A 19,389-nucleotide genomic window follows, 5' to 3' on the forward strand; every position below is an offset into this window, starting at 1 on the left:
GACAGGCGAGTGGTTGGGAGCCAGCAGTCCCAGATTGTGAGAGGGATATCCGATTGCCGGTTTAGGCCCGATCCCTGTGGGACATCCCCTGAGGGTTCTCAGATTGGAGAGGGTGCAGACTGGGCTGAGGAACACCCCTCTCCCCGGTGCACGAATTTTGTGCACCAGGCCTCTAGTATTTTCATAAATTAGAAAGCTGCTACGGTTATAGCAGCTGTTCTGAATATTTGTTTTGGCAATAGTAGCTCAATCTTTAATATCCTAAATCATGATAAATATATTAGAGCAAGCCTGCACTATCAGAATCAGATATGAAAGCTCTTTGTGGTTTCTGCCAGCAACTAAACTAGAAAGCTTATTACTAACTATAAATGTCATATGTTTAGGCAGGGGGTCACCTGTCATTCTCAGGTAAGTGTTCTTTGACTTTGCCTCCTTGTTAGTGGGGGACACCCAGAACACTGAGGTCGCCAGGACAATTTCTCTCTTCACATTGCTGGTGTGGACTTTCCCTGTCTGGAGATTTAGTTCTGTGCTTCCTATGTGGAGGTAACAGCATGTCTGAGGGAATATTTATTTAGTTCAAAAATATTTGTTAAGGATCTAATATGTGCCAGGACTGATTCTAGTCACTAGGGACCCAGTGGTAAAGATGAGAGACCAAGTTTCTGCTTTCATGGGGCTTTTGTATGTTGGAGACAATGGGCAGGTCAATAGATACATGTTGGAATTTCAGGTAGAAGCATGTGCTAAGGACACTTATAGTGCTGTCATGTGGGAGAGACTTGTCAGGAGGGGACCTTTGAAGGGCTTTTTATGAAGGAGACATAAGAGCTGAGATTGACAAGAGTCAGTTTTGTAAAAAAAATAAATAAAAAACAACAAAACCTGTGTTGAAGCTTTCCAGGAAACAGTGATTGCAACTTTACAACTCCAGAAACCTGCCAGTTGCTGTTGTACTAGGATTGTATATTAGGTAGTGTTTCAGGAAAAACACACAAAAAATTGCTCATTTGAATGCAAGGCTAGATTTCACCACTGTGAGATACTGCCAGGCACATGTATCTGGGGCAGGATTTACAGACTGATGCAGGAAGAACATTCTGTTTTAGAGAAACGATCCCTCACTTTTATATAGCACTTTAGAGTTTATAAAGATCATTTACATTTGCGATTATATGTTTTGGTAGATTTCGCTTTTAGGCCTAAGATGATTGGATTGCAAATGAAAGAAAATCCAGCTCAAATAAATGGAAATTTATGTAATTATATAAGTATCTTAGAGTTCCTCATTTCAGACAGAGGTGGATTCAGAGGCTAAATAATACCACCAGGATATAGCCTCTCTCTCTCTCTCTCTCTCTCTTTCTTGCTTCTGTTTTCTCTTCCCTGCATTTATTCTCCGTTATGCACTCCGTGTGGTAGCAACCATGGTTACCCACTCTCTCCCTTGGCAAACCTAGCTTGGAGATGGAAAGAAAACACTTCTCTGAGGCTGCAGCAAAGGTCCAAGGTGTGACTCATTAGCCCCTGTGGCCGAGGGCATGATGAACTCCTGTTGGTCAGGTGTGAAGGTCAGCCCCCAACCTACAAAGACTCAAAGTGGGAGAAGCTCGACTCCGAAGAGAGAGCGAGGGGTGCTGAGCAGGCAATGCGATAGATGTCCTCCGTAAAATTATAACTACCTTTTTCAGATATGAGGTTAGGAAGCTCGTCAATGTTGCACAGAAGGCTTACGTGTCAGCCGGCTTCTTCCCACCCGAATGTTTCATATCTTCTACATAAAACAAAGGAGAGATTCCCAAGAGAGTTCAGTGAAAGAGCGGAAACAGCGCATGCTGACTCAGATTTTTAGTGGGTATCCGCTGTACCAAGGGGACTTCATTTGGGCCGAGACAGAAAGCCACGCGGTGCTCTCTGCCTGGCTTGCTGATGGGATGTCAGCAGTAGTTTGACAGCTTTTTTCACGTAGGCGTGGCGTAGTTTTCCTTGACACATGGCGGTGAGGTTATGTTTTTGAGCACGGGTGCTGTTGGCTGAGGAGTTGAAAGCCAGGAGAACCGTACGCCACGTGGAGGACTGTGATGGTATGAGGTAAAAGGAACCAAATCCTTTTGTTTCTCTTAATGTTTGTCCACTCCACCAGATCCATCAGATTTTCTTCCTTTAAAAAGATGAATAATTCATACAACAGATTATGAGGGAAATCTCAATGTACATGAAGATGCAGCATCAAATGTTTTGTGAAAGTGGCGAGTACGCATACCACATAGAGATGATTCCATTTGGGATATATATGGCCATGTATAGATTTCAAGGCAATCTGGTAGTAACACAGAGAAAAATGCAAATATAGTGATACATATGCATGGAGAAATGAGACCCAATGTATGTTTTCTCCATAATTGTAAATTAATTTTCCTAGTTGTTAACTCTATTATAGTTTAAGGACCCTTAGAAAATAAACAACAAGTACAACTCAAAGTCTTTGTTTTTACCACCCAGATGTTGGATCAGATTTTATCTTCCCTCTGTTTGAGTGTTTCTATTGGGTTGCAAGGACTCAACAGCCTTTCCTAAATTTTGTTCTCATTTCTCCTAGGAAATACCAATGACACAAAAAAAGGATCAAAGGCCCTGCTCTGACATACCAAAATTTCTGAGATGGTTAACTCACCTCCGGAAAGCTCTCATTGTAGAGGAAGAGTTTCATAGATTTGAATGTACCTCTTCTAGAAATTTCAGTAGGGGGAATGGATATGTTTTGATGCAGGTAGATGAAAACATATCCTTTTACCAGAAAATAAGATTAAGGGCAAATTTAAGCTTGCAGAAAATCCAGATCACTGCCTAAACCCTGCTGGGTTCTGGAGAAAAAAAAAAAAAGCACTAACTTGTATATCTAATCTGGAAGATGTGTCCACTCATAAACCTTTTTTTTTAAGTCCTACACTTTGTCTGGTAAATGCTCCTCGCCTATCTTTGCTAACTTTCAGATAAGGGGACCGAGTCACATGATTGTGTAAAAGCTTGCAGGGAGAGAAGCCGATCTTCTGCTCTGTTTTCCGCCGGTCCAGGAGAGCTGGCATCCCGGTGTGAGGCAGCAGTTCTCCTTGGCCATATGGTGCCACCAGGCAAATAGCTTGTATTCAGAGAAATGCCTGCATCGAACGTTTCCTGTCTGCGCCTGTGCAGAGCTGTAGTCCTTGTCTGCTTTCTCCCGGCCAGCTTCTCCATCTATCACTGTGGGCCTGTGCTCTTCCGCTCCTGCACCCAGATGCAGACTGCAGAGCTTCCCCATTTCCTCCCCTGACCTGATCTGCTAACCTGAATGCTGAAGGCCAGCTTTTCTGTCCTCACTCACTGTTTCCCATAATTACCACATAGAAGTACAAACCAACGTGAATCGGACAACCCAGAGCCGATTCGTACCATCTCAGTGTTTGTAATCCTCCTGGAGCCCAGGGACTCGTGGGAGAAGCCTTCTATGTGCCAGTCCTTCACAATGGTCTGTCCTGCAAACCATTTCTCAGAATCAGAGCTGCTGCAGATGTTCCCTGGTGCAGCCTGTTGTCAGTAAATCTAATTTATCTACCTGTCTCTTATCTATATTTCATCTATCATCTATCTATCTATCTATCTATCTATCTATCTATCTATCTATCATCTATCTACCTATATCTAACTATCAATCACCTATCATCTCTCTATCATCTACCCATCTTCTGTCTGTCCTGTCCATCTGCCTATCATCTATCCATGGATATGATTTATCACTGGCATCATGTATGGATTTGGGGGAGTTATGCTTTTAAAACCTTAACCTATAACTCGGAGTTCTTTCTGGTGCTGTTGGAAATGAAAACATTTGATCATTTTTAGGGCAGCATCCAGGACATTATTATGGTTTCTTAGCTTTTTAGGCTGAGAAATTTTTTATTTTGTATCTTTCATCATAATTCACCATTAAAAAAATGTTAGTAAATTCTACTTCCAAATTGAAGCTTCCAGACACCTACCGAGTCTAATATGCTTGAGGAGAACTTTTCAGAAAAAAAATGAATGATGAAATGAATCAAGAGGTTAAAAAAGAAAGCATTAAATTACTTTTGAAAAGGAATGAAACCCACCGAGCTGTTTAGTTGTTGGAATATATTCTTCTTGATGATGATTACATATTAGGATTTAAAAATTAATTTCATTATAGCAATTTATGTTGTCACAGTAAAACATAAAAGGCTCAATAGGTCTGGGAAGCAAATAGTATGCATTTTAAAATTACTCAAGTAAACCAATTATGCAAAAGGAGTACATATATATGTCAATGTATGTTTTAAAGTATCCACAAGTATAATTTGCACTCCAGGTAGTAACCATGCTCCAGGGACTTTGATTGCCTTTATTCTTAGGTTCTCATTCCCAGAAATAACTGTTTCTGAAACTGCTTAGAGTTCCCCAAATAAGAATTCAGATAAAATATTAAAAAGCTAAAGAAAGGAAGATTAAAATGTTTACTCGCAGAAAGCAATGGAAGAAACCCACCCATTTTTAGATTTGAGCCCTTCAAATTCTCAGATTGAATTCATGAAGGGAGGCTGGGCATGGTGGTTGCTTTCCACCTCCTGTGTCATGGAATGAGCATTTGGACTTGAATTCCAGAGTTCTGGTTTGTATTTTCTGCTTATTCTTTGCTGTCTAGTTCAGAGTTGTATCCTAAACCCTGGGGTCATGGTTTCCACTGATGTTCAGAAAGGCCCTCTAGAATCTCATAGGAGCAATGGAATTTGATCCAGCATTTTGTATGCTAATGGCTCTATAGGCATATGGTATTTCTCACCAACCTGGGGGAAAAATGTTCCCTGAGGATAGGGGTTTGCAGGCAGCCTGGGTAGTCAGTAAATCTGGTTTTCTAATCCCAACACTTACACTGGATTTCCAACCTGAGCAGGTGGATTAAATTCTCAGTGCTGTAATCAGGCAGAACTTAAACGTGGGCTAAGCCTAAATAAATCATTTTTGTCCTGTAGTCTTAATTAATACCTGTCAAGAGTCTTGGAAAAGATTTGCTCCTGAACATAAGGAATTATTTGAACATAAATTCGTATTTTAATTTCAAACACATTTTCCCCTGGTGAAAAATATGGAAGCTAAGGCCTGCCTCAAACAATGACGAGCCAAATTATCTACCTAATTGTTATAATTACCATTAATAAAGCAATTCCTTTTCTTTAAGTCTGTGGCAGAGGTTCACTTTAGATGTATTATGATTTTAATATTTTTACTACTGAAATCATGTCTTTATTTTCATAATATTAGGCGACATTTATTTAACTCCTCTAGTTCCCAGGAATTATCTTAGTACATATATATTGCCCAAGGGGTCACCCACTTAGTAAGTGGAAGAAAGAGTTGAGATTCAAACCCAGTTGGTGTTTTGACATTCTAAAACATCATAATTTAAGATAGCCTTAGTTATTTAAATACTAGAAATCAGCTATTAGGGATTAATATGTAATAGACATTACCTAAAATATTCTTCTTATATTAATGCACTTAATCCTCAAAGCAAGCCTATAAAGTATCTATTCTTGTTGTCGTTTTACAGGTAAGGAAAGAGTAACTTTCTCAAGGTTGCACAGTTAGTAAGTAGGTGATCCAGGATTTCAACCCAGGCAGTCTAGCTGCAGAATCTCTGTTCTTAACTGATATTATACCGGCTTATTGTTAGTACTACTATGAAAGTAGTACTGATACCTTAATTATTAAAATGGTAGCAAATGTATCCATCAACTATACGTGCCAGGCTCCAAATTCAGTTTTTAGCAAACTTTATCCCACTTAATTAATTTTAAAACCACCAAAGTAGGTATTTGAAGCCCATTTTGGAGGCAAGGAAGAAGAAATTAGAGAGATGAAATCTTCCCAATGTCTCAAAGCTAATTCATGAAAAACTGGAATTCATTCTGTTCTCTCTGATTCTCAGGTCTCTGTCCTTTCCCACATCCCACAGTGCCTCTCGAGTTTCAGTCTGCACATGCTCTGTTCCAGTAACCTATTGTGGGCTCTGGATAGAGAATAATGTATTGGGGATGTTAATACTCAAAAAAATGTAGTAATTCATTGATCTACAAAGGGGCAAAACTAAACTAACAGTTTTAAGAAGGGAAACTATAAAGCACTAAAATTTGACTCCATTGAATGACATCAAGAAAAACAAAAATCAACCGGGCAACTAAATTATCAAAAAATAAGCCAGAAACTAAATACTTAAAAATTATAATTGACACCACCAATTTTATTATCATAAAGCTATTTTCGAATTAAGCACATTTACTTATGCTTTTTTATTTCATAAATATTTTGATACACATTCAAAATTTGTCATTGATAAATGGCTTCTCTAATTAATTTTCATTTTAAATGACATTAACCAGACTCATATCTTGCTGGTTAAAACCTTACTTGTAACAGAATTTTTTCTGCTTTGTGATATAATAGTCATTTTTTTTTTTTTTACTTAATAACATCTATAGGACATTAGTTATTTTTTTAACACATGTTATTAGTTGCTCACATGTGGATGTGTGACTGTGCATACATATGAGAAAGGTGGTACTGCTACTTATCTCAAGGGATAACATGAGATTTACCAGTGGCTTAAATGAGTGTCACCGCTTCATCAATCATCTTTTATTTTTCCAGCTGCCCCATCACGAAAGCCGCTGAATCAAATATTTTCAAATGCTGTTGTTTTGAACTTGGAGGTCTTTTAAAAATAACTAAAGCAGTTGGTGATATATAATGACTAGAAGTCATATAATTCATGAGAACTTGAAGAAAATGAGATACAATTTGGGCATTTTTTTTAAATGGCAGCCTTTAAATAAAGACTCAAAAAAGAATGCATATGGGACCATCATAACTTCCTCTATGTTATTTATTAATTTCAATAGACTCTGTATCAAAGGCCATGTTGCTTTTATCAGCACTTGCTGACCATTAGATTTCTGAGCTCAGATGCATAAATCCTGTCTTTTGAGGTTTTGTACATGTTCTTAGGAATAAAATGTAATTGGTTTATGTAAATTCCTAAATACAATCTCTTTCAATATGTGGCCTTAGTTTATATTAACTATTGACTTTATTTGAAAACTTTTAATAAGTGTGTATAATTTACTTTAAGAGAAATAGGTTTGCTATTTAAGTATTTACTTCTTATGTCTATGAATAAATTATTAACTTTTACTATCACTACTACCTTTGCTGCTGTCATTATCTCTCTCCCCGTGGTGTCTTGCAGAAAACAATAGCACCATATTTTGCAATGAGAGGTTGTATTAAAGCAACATTTTTCTAAAGGAACTTTCCCTTCTGAAGTCCATCTTTTATGATTATTACTATTTAAAAACTGATGATCAAATGTAACTTGTTGGCAGAATGATTGTCATAGTAAAGTAACTGTTAAAACAAAACTTTATTCCAAATTGAAAAAGACAGTAATCTTGGTTTGGGTGATATTTACATTGTCCTTAGATTTTTTCATGTTTATGCAGGGAAATTTCAAGGCAAGAAGGAAAACATTTCTCTCTGAGAAAAGATTGTATGAGGTGACACAGTATCCTAAGAAAATGATATGAGAAAGATGTCTGTGAAAACGTGTGATCTGATAACTGACACATACCATAACATGCTTTAGTATATTTTACAGGAATCAAAACCTTAGTTCTGTGACCCAGTAAGAGTTAAGGTTTCAGCCTGTTAGTATCTTCACTTTTGATGACTAATTTCCACTACCCAGCTTTTAAGTAATCTGACAACACTAAAAGCACAATTTAATTCTAAATCTTACCAAAAAATCATATGCTGCCATAATGTATGCTTTTAATTCTTCACATACTGCCTTTCAGACTCACTATACTTTATATTTCAATGACACAACATTGATTAACCAGTTTGTGCATTTTCCAGGCTTTGCATCGGACTTGGTATCCTTAAATTTTGTCTTTTTCTGCCCTTGCCGGTGTTGTTCAGTTGGTTGAGCATAGGCCCATGTACTGAAGGGTCACTGGTTTGATTCCTGGTCAGGGCACATACCCAGGTTACATACTCAGGGATGGGAGTTTCACTCTCACATCGATCTTTCTCTCTCTCTAACCAATAAAACTATTAAAAATCATTAAAAATCAGTTTCTTTCATGTTGTAGATCCTACATTAAAAAGCACTGAGGAATAGAGGGACAGCAGAAACTAAAATAAGTTACTTTTATAATAATTTTCAATAGTTCAAGATTATGTGTGAAATGTTTAATTAGGTAGGAGTAAAAATATAGTGTGTCCTTGTTATCCATTGCAAACCACCCCACAACTTTGTGGCCCAAAACTATAATGATCAATTCTACTGTTTATTAATTTACAGTCTGAGTAGGGCTTGATAGAGGTAATTTGTCTTTGTTCCGAGTGTCATCTCTTGTGATAGCTTGCCTGGGAACTGGAGGATCCTCTCCCAAGATGGCTCAACTTACTAGTACATGGCTGGCAAGCTGGGCTTTCTCTAACTGCATGGCGGCTGGGTTCTGAGACTGATTTTTTCTAGAAGCAGGAAATGGAAGCTGTGCATTCCTTATGTCCTGGATCATCATAATTTGTACACTATTCTATTAACCAAGCGATCATATAGCTTAGATTCTAGGGAATGAAGTGGGATGCATACCTTGAAGGGAGAAAATTATCAAACAGAAAAATGCAGTTTGGGCAAAGTAAGAAGATATAGTAGTTTTGCATAGTCTAATTATGGAACTCATTACTCAGGATAAGATATCCTAGTACATTCATATGGGAAGGGTACAGTAATAGATATCATGCCTATAAAGGACGTTGGATGTGATTGAGGGTATATCTCCGAGTGTTCTTGGGGACACTGAAGTATTCCTTCCCCCACTGAATACTGGGGATAGAGTCCTTATTATATCCCAAGGGAAAGAATTTCCTGAGACTCACTTGGGAAAATGAGTGACTTTTATTTGTGTGTAGGTACTTTCCTGTTTTCAAAGTCCCATTTCCCTTAGTCCTGTTATAGAAGAAGTGCAGAGCTAGAAGCAAAGCCCGTAGTCCAGAGTTTTTGTCCCATATTACAGCTAGGTCCAGTTCAGTCTCAGGCTGGTTGCAGTCCATTGGTCCATTGTGTGTGGGGTCTGAATGGGCCGTGTGGGCAAATGCAGGGCAGCCAAGAGAGCGTGCGCCCCTATAACAAGTATCCCAAGAGAGCCAAGAGGAGCCAAGAGCACAAGAGCACAAGAGAGGGAGTTTCTTTGTTTAGGGGGTTAAATATCCCAAATCTTCCCGTGCTTGCAGTGGCCACACCCATTCTGGCCAATGACCTGTACCCAGGTGTGACTGACAGCAAGCACCCACGCTAGTCTCTCCAACTTGACTGGGGCATACATCTACCTCCCCTCTGTTGGACCCTGGGGGAGTGTAAAGTTGTTGCTTCCTGATGAAGTTGCCCAAATGACATGCCTATAATATTTAGCCTTCCCTTGCTTCTTTCCTGTTATTAATTAATAACTAGGTTAATTACAGCAGCACCACAAGCTTTTGAGAGAGATGTAATGCAGGAAACAATTCTATCTATGTATTACATTAGATCCCATAGTGACATTTGTTAGTATATAAACTGGAATGACCATGGACCTGAAGTCATTTCTACTAACTTAGACTAATCGTATTCTTAAGTTTGGGGGACATTTTATTGTGCATAAACTATTGTGTGTTATTTATTGTCATCTTGGTTTTCACTTATGTGACTTTTCTCTAAGCACTCAAGCTTTGAAATTAATAATCAGGTCCTCAATTGTCAAATTTGTTTTGTCTAATGAATTGCTTATACTATGCATTATAATGTGGATATACAATTTAGTTCCTAAATTAGAACATTCTGGGAAATCTTAAAAAAGGCACTATATTTTAAAGTTTTCTGGCCTTCTGAAATCTTTTATGAGCTTCATTTCAGCAAAAAGGACCACTTAAACCTTGGACCCATCACGGATGTATTCTTTGAAAATGTTCCCAAAGTCTATATCAATATATTATGTGTACATTTGAAATGAGGTTACACACTTCATAACCCTATGTTCTGTATTAAACTTCATCTGGGGAAGTCTGTATCAGTTTTCTAGGGTGTAAAGTGATGGAAAAAATGAATCTTGTTTGAATTGATGTTAGCTTGCGTATGAAATGGCCTCTTGGGGGATGCAGGAGAGTGGCTGGAAATTTGTGTTTGCAAAGTAGGCTGGAATCTGTTTAAAATTACCTCCAGATAAGAGGAATGAGCTGGGTAATGAAATGATTTCAATAGTATGAAACATTTGTTTTTAATGTAGAAGTCGTTGGACATGAGAATTGTCTGCCTCTAGTTGTTTTTCTTTTTTCTTCTCTGATGAGGGATTTCCTGCTCTTAAAATATCCTTTCTAAATTTCAATTGAATTGCTTGCCAGTGCAATCCAGAAATCTTGTTAGTTTAAGGTGAGAAAATCGGCATTAACTGTCCTAGTGCTAACATTTCCACTCTTGGTCTAGGCTTAAAAAGCCAAAAGGGGTTCAATCTTGGAAATAAACTTAAAAATGACTGGCACCCGTGTCCAGAGGAAGAGCTCCTTTAGTAAATGCTAGGAACAACATTCCAGCTAAAGTTTGGGCACATGATTTGATTATCATCGTAAGCACCCTAGTTTTATTTTTCATTCTAATTTTAAAATATGTGATATTGTCATTTCATACAAAATACAGGTAATAGTGTTAGCTCACTGTAAATGTATTTTTCTTTCCAGCATGTACATTAAGGAAACCACCATACACTGAAAAAACTTAGGGGGCTGGTAAAATAGGTGAAGGGATTAACAACAACAGCAACAACAATCATAGACACAGATAACAGTATAGTGATTACCAGAGGGAAAGAGGGGGCAGGTAGGAGGGAGTAAAGGAGGGACAAATGATGATGGAAGGAGACTTGACTTTGGGTGGAACACACAATACAATATACAGATGATGTATTATAGAACTGTACACCTGAAACCTATATAATTTTATTTAACCAACATCACCCCAATAAATTCAATAAAAATTCAAAAACCCAATAGATTGATTTTTAAGAGCCATAACTTTCTGGGTCTTTCCTCTATGTTATTTCCTGATGCTTCTCTGTAACGTGGCCTCTATTGTGTTCAGAATCTGGTAAATTAGATAGAAAAAAAATCACATGTCTCTGTCACCGTAGGAATATTTAAAAGATATATTCTAAGTGTAATTGGCAGCTTCATTTGCAATCACTTTTCATTTTTCTTTCCTCTGAATAATAAATTCAGAAGTTGAATAATAAAGAACACTGTTTCTTCTTGAATACTATTTGCATATAATATTTCCTAATGTTCATGGTGACTTTGTGTTGAAAAAAAGTCACTAAAGGAAAAATAGTTAAACTTCCAACACTAGAGTTTGTAAATCTTCCTGTTTGTGACTTGGGTTCCTTCGCAGAAGAATTGGAATGGCATGACCTGATGTTGCAGACACTGTGCTCAGGTGGGCTTGCCCAGGAACAAAGCTTTATTCTGCTTTCTTAAGTTGGAGTGCTGTTATCCTAGATGCAATTCAAGCGCACCCTGAGGGATCTTGCCAGAAATGACAACTCTCAGCCAAAAGCTTACCATTAACATGACCTTTCCTCAACAATATGGGTGTTTTTGGTCCTATTTTATTTTCAGAGAGAGAGATTGGGGGTGGGGGGAGAGAGAGAGAGAGAGAGAGAGAGGGAGAGAGAGAGAGAGAGAGAGAGAGAGAAGAGAGAGAAATATGAAGAAGCAGGAGAAGGAAGAAGAGGGGGATGGGAAGAAAGAAAGTGGAAAGAAAGGGGAAGGAAGAAAAGAATATGTCTGAGTTGAAAAGAATATAAGAACAACCAGCATTTTGACATTTTTTAAAAAAGGACCACCAGAAGTAAAAGAAATGAAGGCCAAACAAAGGGGACAAATAGAGCAGTTAGTCTTTAAATATTAAATTCTTCAAATTGGAGCTTAGAAACCTTTCCTTTGTCAGTGTGGATTTCTGGGACAAGGGCAGATTTTCAGGCTGATTCTTGCAAACCTCCCTGGCACTCTGAGCACTCAAAGCAAATACAGTTAGTTAGGGCGTTGCTTTCATCATTTCGCTTGTATTGCTCCTTGGTGTTTCTTTAGGTTTCAGAACTCTAATTTTCAGACCTCTAATAAAAATAAATATTTTCATTGCTTTCAGAGAGGAAGGGAGAGAGTGATAGAAACATCAATGCTGAGAGAGAATCACTGATGGGGTGCCTCCTGCATGCCCCCTACTGGGGACTGAGCCCACAACCTGGGCATGTGCCCTGATCAGGAATCAAACTTTGACCTCGGTTCATAAGTCAATGCTCAACCACTGAGCCACACCAGCCGGGCTACTTTTGTAATCTGTGGCAGAAAATTTCCCATATTATAATTTTGTAAATACACTTGATTTAGTAATTTGACTTGTGGAATGAATTCCATAATACTTCTATTAGTGATGTTTTTGTCTTAAACCCTATTTTTTTTTTTTTACTGTGGAATTAAAAGCTTCATCTTTACTAAATATAACTGACATACAGTATTTAGCTAGCAGGAAGGAAAAATATAGGGGCAGGGAGAGAAAAAGATTCCAAGTTCTTTAATCCCTGACCTCCCAGCATCTTAACAGCTACATATTGAACCCTATGTAAAACAAGCATGTGAATATTTTTACCATTGACTGCTAAGAATATTTTACAGGTTTCAGAAATGTTTCCTGTGACTATAAATATGAACTATAGTATCTGTGACTCATCGAAGAGCATTTGTCAATATTCGAAGCAACCTGTTGGACAATTAAAAAAAATTAAATGGGGTGCTATTCTTAGTTACTACAGAAGGGTTTTGACCAGGCATTATTTTCTTATTAATCAATACATTAATTGATTTTCACAGATATTTGTCTTGTATCTACTCTATTGTAGGCACTATACTAATTTTTATATCTTGGTTAAGCCAAAATAGAAAAACATGGTTATTTCATCAATATTTTAGTAGCTGGTAAACTCTATCCCCATTCTTACTACTTACTACTTATATTTGGAATAGTTTACAGTTAAGAATAAATAACAAAATATTCATTTAACTCTCACAAAAAAAATCTAAATTGAGGGCTATCAGATCAGATAAGGCACCCAGGATGCTATTGGCATGGAATAGATTTCAGAAACTTTTACTGAGAGGGCTACTGAGGCTCAAAGATGCTGAGCAACTTCTCTCAGATGATATGTTGCTTAACTTTGATTAACAACCTATGATCTGATGTTAATGACATCACCAGCCTTGGAGATAATCCGTTTTTTGTTTTTGACATTTCTAACTTGTAGCAATACTTTCTTCATTCTTAGACACTCCCCTACTTTCACATTTTCTCACACACCGGAGGGGTTTGATGTGTTTTGTGAGTGAACGCACTCCACGCAGATGTTTTGACCAATGGCTGGTCTCCTGGAGTCTGTTGTCTGTCACTGCCACTTAAGGAATCCCTGTGCAGACTCAGGTTCCTGGAACAGAGAGCCCTGGGACCGCTGGGGTCAGGCAGGACTTTACAGATAACTGTCAGATCCTGAATAGTTGATCCAAGAAATAAAACTTGGAAAAGAGAGAGAGAAGGAAGGAAGGAAGGAAGGAAGGAAGGAAGGAAGGAAGGAAGGAAGGAAGGAAGGAAGGAAGGGAGGGAGGGAAGGAGGGAGGAAGGAAGGAAGGAAGAGGAAGAAAGAAAGAAAAGAAGAAAGGAAGAAAGAAGAGGCATTGAGAGAAGAAGGCATTCAGCATTTAGAGGTTGGTCTTAAATAGAACATGTGATTTGGTACTAGTTTTTGAACCTAGAGTTTACTTAGGGAGTAAAAGTTACCTTTAACCACAGTTAGAGGCATGGATTGGGTCATGGAACTTAAGTCATTCAATTCTCATTTTCTAGCATATTTTTACCATGTTAACCTCCTTTGAACACAGAGGAGAAATCAGTGTAGGTGTGATGGTGAGGTAAATGGAATTTTGTTTCCTTAATGAAGACCTACCTCTTTTCAAAGTGGCTATTTCCTAGAATGTAATCAACCACATTTTTATGCAACTGGATTTAAATAGGACTCATAAAATAGAAATATACCTCTTATAAAGCTTATAGGAATTGAATTATTTTGTTGCAAGGAACTATTTTGCAGCATATTTCTCGAAAGAAATTGGTAGATAGTGGTAGCTGATGTAGCTACAATATATAACTCTTTAGATAACTTGCAATCTCTCTCTATAAAAAGCTAATATGCAAAGTGTCCCCTCAGGAGTTCGACCGGGAGACGGAGTTCGATTGCGCGCTATGACGTGAGCTGATCAGCAGGGGGTGGTGCAGAACAAAGGGTTGCCCCAGCCAGCAGCTGAAAGGCCCTGATCGGCTCTGATAGCCGGCCAGGCCTAGAGAGCCTACCCATGCACTAATTTCATGCACTGGGCCTCTAGTACTTTTATATTAAGCTTGCAAACATAATATTAACAAAATACCATTCTTTACATTTTTACATTATTTGCAGCTTATAAATAGATCCTTAGAGTATTTTAAAGTAATTCTCAAAATCTCTATAATGTGTATGATATTTTGGTAGTGAGGAATTTGAGATCTTGGAGATTAAGGAACATCCCTTAAGCCACACAGCTTGTAAGGACAGAGCCTAGACCTGGAGCTGGCTGGTCAGCCTTTCCGGCCTGCGTGTGTCCTACTCTCCAGTGCATTCTTGAATTAATGCTGACCAGTGGGAGGGTTGTCTCGAGAAAGGGGTCATCAGGCAAGGTGTAATTTAGTGAATAAAACTTGCCAAAAGGTTTCCCTGGAGCGTTATCAATCAGCCTTGGTTTAATATACTAATAAGAAATTAGCCAAGCCTTTTAATTAAATCCTAAAAAATAAGGAAATGAAAAGTAAAGCACAGAACTCAAAGATGCAATATATATGTCTGAATGGCAAGTTGAGAGCTTCCTCAGTTTAGAAAATGATTTAGCACATGGCTCCTTTAGATAGAACGGAGAATTTGAAATGTGTTTTGATTTTTACAAAACTATTCGGGCACAGACTAATTGGACCATACAATATATATCTGTAAACACAGGTAAAACCAGGTTAATTACATAGAAACCATGATCTGACATCCTCAAGAGAACATAATATAAATACAGATGCGTTCTTTTTATTTCTGTACTCACAGTTAGGAATTCTGGTGCTTAGGTCTTATTTCACTCTAGTTACCAGAGAAATTTATTTGTACTTCAAGCCCTCTGCTTGGTCTGAGAATGAACTAGGCAGACTGCCTAATTCTAAATAAATCATGGATGAGTCCTGCACAGTGGTGTGTGTGTGTGTGTGTGTGTGTGTGTGTGTGTGTGTGTGTGCGTGTGTAAGCAACTACCAAATATACTTAGTCTGGCTTGCAAACAAGGAATGATGCAAAGTCACTCTGATAATAAAACATATTACCATGGATCTCAATATTTAGTCCAATCAGAAAAGATTTTAAAACTGGCAGAAAGTAAAAAGGCAAATCCCAATTTGCGGTAGTGACATTTAGTGTATATAAGGCGGGTGGTGATGGTACAATCTGGAGGATTTTCGGATGGAGAGAGATGGGAGAGGCTTGCTCCCGTCTCTCATCCCATGGAGATCCACATTTCAAAAGGGCAACATTTTATGAAACTTTTCTCCAACAAGATAGAGTGCAAGGACTGTTTCACTTATGTAGTGATAAAGTATCTTTTTCCTTTCTCTTTTCAGATTCAGTGGAGAGTGGGGAAAAAATCCAAACTTGTTCATTTGCTCATGTCACCCACCAAGGAAAAGCTATTTTCGCGAGTAAAGCACAATTTAAATATGATGGAGGCTTTCACTTTCAGCTATGATAGAGTAGCCAATAACGTACCAATGGTCCTTCTGAGAACAGCTATAAAAGCTGAATAAATTACAAAAATCCATCTCTTTGAGGGCACCCGAGTGCCTCTGAGACAGCCAGGCTTCGGAACAGGATCCAGACGAAAGAGGGCTCTTTGAGCACGAATCCAACATTCTGTGGGCTTCCCTTCCTAGGCCATTGGCTGAGCAGAGCGGGAAAGGGGTGGGGAGGTAGGGAGCGAGACATTTCCTGAGCAGCATGGCTGCTGAGAGGTAGAGAAGCTGGACACTTGCTTATTCTATCGAGGCATTTGCTGAATTCTTAACCTGTGTAGGGCAGGAAAAGAACAAGCCAATAATAAAGCAGCTGAAGGTGGCACAGAGTGCTTGCGTTTTCAAGGCGGTGAGGAAACTAAAATCTGAATTCAGGAACTTCCAAGGAAGAACAGCTTGGTTGATGACAAGTGGATGGTCATGTCTTCTCTTTCTTACCCCTTCTCATAGATGCCTTTTCTCTATAGTTTCTTCTCTAGGAACCTGTCCTCCATCCCATTCATTCTTTTTTCTTAAATATACTTTTTATTGTTGATAGTATTGCAGATATCTTCCCTCCCCCCCTTTCCTACCCCATTGCCTATGTCCATGGACTATGCCTATCATCATATAAGTTCTTTGGTTTATCTCCCCATTCATCCTTTCTAGTCAGTTGTATTTCCCACCTCTGGTTCCTTCTGAGGGTGGCGAGCACCAGGGTTCAACTAGCACTTGTGCCTATGGGGGTTGGTTTGGAGCTGAATGAGGACCAACTCAGCCTCTCCAACAAATACATACTTTTTATTATGTCAGTGTAGATTGTGGGCTGTATGAATAAATCATCTGGCTCTGTGGTCCCTGCTTCCAGTTTATGAAGCTCATTAAGATAGAAAAAGTTATATTTTTATAGGGATTAATCTGGTTTAAATGTGTGGTCAGTTACGGAAACCACATGACAAATAGCAAAATGCTTGGAGATAAAGTCCTTTGTATTTGAAACGACCCAGGAATTATAATTAAACAAACAAGCAGAAAATAATGCCACCCCAGGAGAAAAAGAATAATTTTTCAAGGCCAGTCAGAACTTGCTTGAATTTATTCAGTAGGATTAATAGAAGTACTAACTAATGGGATATTCCCTCTACTGAATTAACTTATTTGTTCTCTATGTAGAGAACCGTTCCTTATGGTCAGAAAGTGTAATCATAATGTCAAACAATAAACGTGGACGGGCATGGGCTGTACATCTTGAGTTTGTACACAGAGATCTGATGTGCCACTGACTCCCTAGCCCTTGGAGGTCTCCTTCGGTGCTCTCATAGGATGCTTCTCAGAGGCAAGTCGGAGTGGAAGCAGATAGGATGTGTGTTCCACTCTGGTAGCAAACATGAGGAGTAATGTTGGCTTTCTCTGTTCCTTGGGGTCATGTTGAATACAGTCAAGAAGTGTCCTGCCCATGTGGACAAGGGGCCTGTAGAGACGTTGGAGAAGATTGTGTTTGAGAACCTTAAGGAACTCATGGCATATCCCAAGGGCCATTCTCTTTGGTGTGTGGGGACTGGTGCACTTTAAGGATGAAGCACTATATCACTGTCTTTGCATGAATCAGATAATGGCATGTGTTTGTGGCTGATGTTCACTCATAGTGACTGGTGGCCGGGCCATCCTCTGTGTGACTACTCTCACAGTGCATGCATATTCTATAATTCAAAGTACCTATGTGTTAATTTAAATACTTGATATGAAAAGATTGGACTCTATTGGCATTAGGTAGTTGTTTTCACTATCACATTGCTTTCTATAGGATTAATACATATTATTGCTATTATTTTTATTCACATACTAGCAACCCAGTGCACGAAATTCATGCATGGGGGGGTGTCCCTCAGCCCAGCCTGCACCCTCTCCAATCTAGGACCCCTCGAGGGATGTCAAATGGGCAGTCGGACATCCCTCTCACAATCCAGGACTGCTGACTCCCAACCGCTTGTCTGCCTGCCTGCCTGATTGCCCCTAATCGCTTCTGCCTGCCAGCGTGATTACCCCCTAACCACTCCACTGCCAGCCTGATCAATGCCTAACTGCTCTCCTGCCAGCCTGATTTCCCCTAACTGCCCTCCCCTGCCATCCTGGTCGCCCCAACTGCCCTCCCCTGCAGGCCTGGGTCCCCCCCCACCAACTGTCCTCCCATCCAGGCCTAGTTGCCCCCAGTTGCCCTCCCCTGCTGGCCTAATCGCTCACTACTCACTACTGTCCTCCCCTGCCGGCCATCTTTTGTCCACATGGGGGCAGCCATCTTGTGTGTTGGAGTGATGGTCAATTTGCATATTACTTCTTTATTATATAGGATTATATAGGATTAGCTTAGTAAGAATACGTTTAATATATATATTCTTTTATTTTTTTAGAGAGAGAGGAAGGGAGAGGGAGAGAGAGAAACATTGATGTGAAAGCAAAACATCAATTGGCTGCCTCCTGCATGCTCCACACCAGGGATCAAGCCCACAACCTGGGCATGGGCCCTAACTAGAATCGAAATGGAAACCTTTTGGTGCACAGGATGTTGCCCAACCATCTGAGCCACATTGGCCAGGTGCCGGGAGCCGGTTCATCCTTGCTGTTTCAAGGGACCTGGCATATATGGCATACTTTTCTTAATATGTTTGCTCACCTTCTTGGCGCTGTGTTTTAACCAAAGTCACCTCTCCGAGAAAGGTTGAATCCCCAGGTAGGGATTTTCCCCTGAAGTTAGGGAGGGAATAAAACCCCTCAACTAAGTGCCAGGCGGGTAATTAATCCCTTTAACTACGAACAATCATGCTTAAACTACATAATCTTTTCTCCCTGGAATGGAGATAAGAAACGCCCTAACCTTTGTAATAGAGATTGATAGGATTGAATCAACTGGTATAAATACAGTTGTAACAAGACAGAAACACTCAGAACTTAGGACAGAATCAAGAAGACAGAACCTACACAGAACGTTCCCTAGAGACAGAAGAACTTCGCTGGCGAGAGCATGCCAGAGGATCCTGGACCGGGACTGGCCTCGGAGCCTAGAGACAGAGCCTAGCGGGAGAACATGGCAAGGGATCCTGGACTGAACCTGACTGCAGAGATTGGCAGGAGAACCTGACTGGAACCTGGACACTGAACCTGACTGGAGAGCCTGGACAGAACCTGGCTGGAGAACCTAGCGAGGGAACATGGCTACAGAACCTCGCTGGAGATCCGAAGCAGAACCTCTCTGGAGATCCGGGCTAGAGATCCTGGCTAGGCTGCTGATCAACTGAACACTGTCCCCGTGTCATTCCTTCTTCGCCGACTCCGTCCACACCTTTGGGGACCCCTGGACCTGCTGGGGTTGG

The sequence above is a fragment of the Myotis daubentonii genome, chromosome 2, assembly GCF_963259705.1.
Source record: "Myotis daubentonii chromosome 2, mMyoDau2.1, whole genome shotgun sequence".
Classification (NCBI taxonomy): domain Eukaryota; kingdom Metazoa; phylum Chordata; class Mammalia; order Chiroptera; family Vespertilionidae; genus Myotis; species Myotis daubentonii.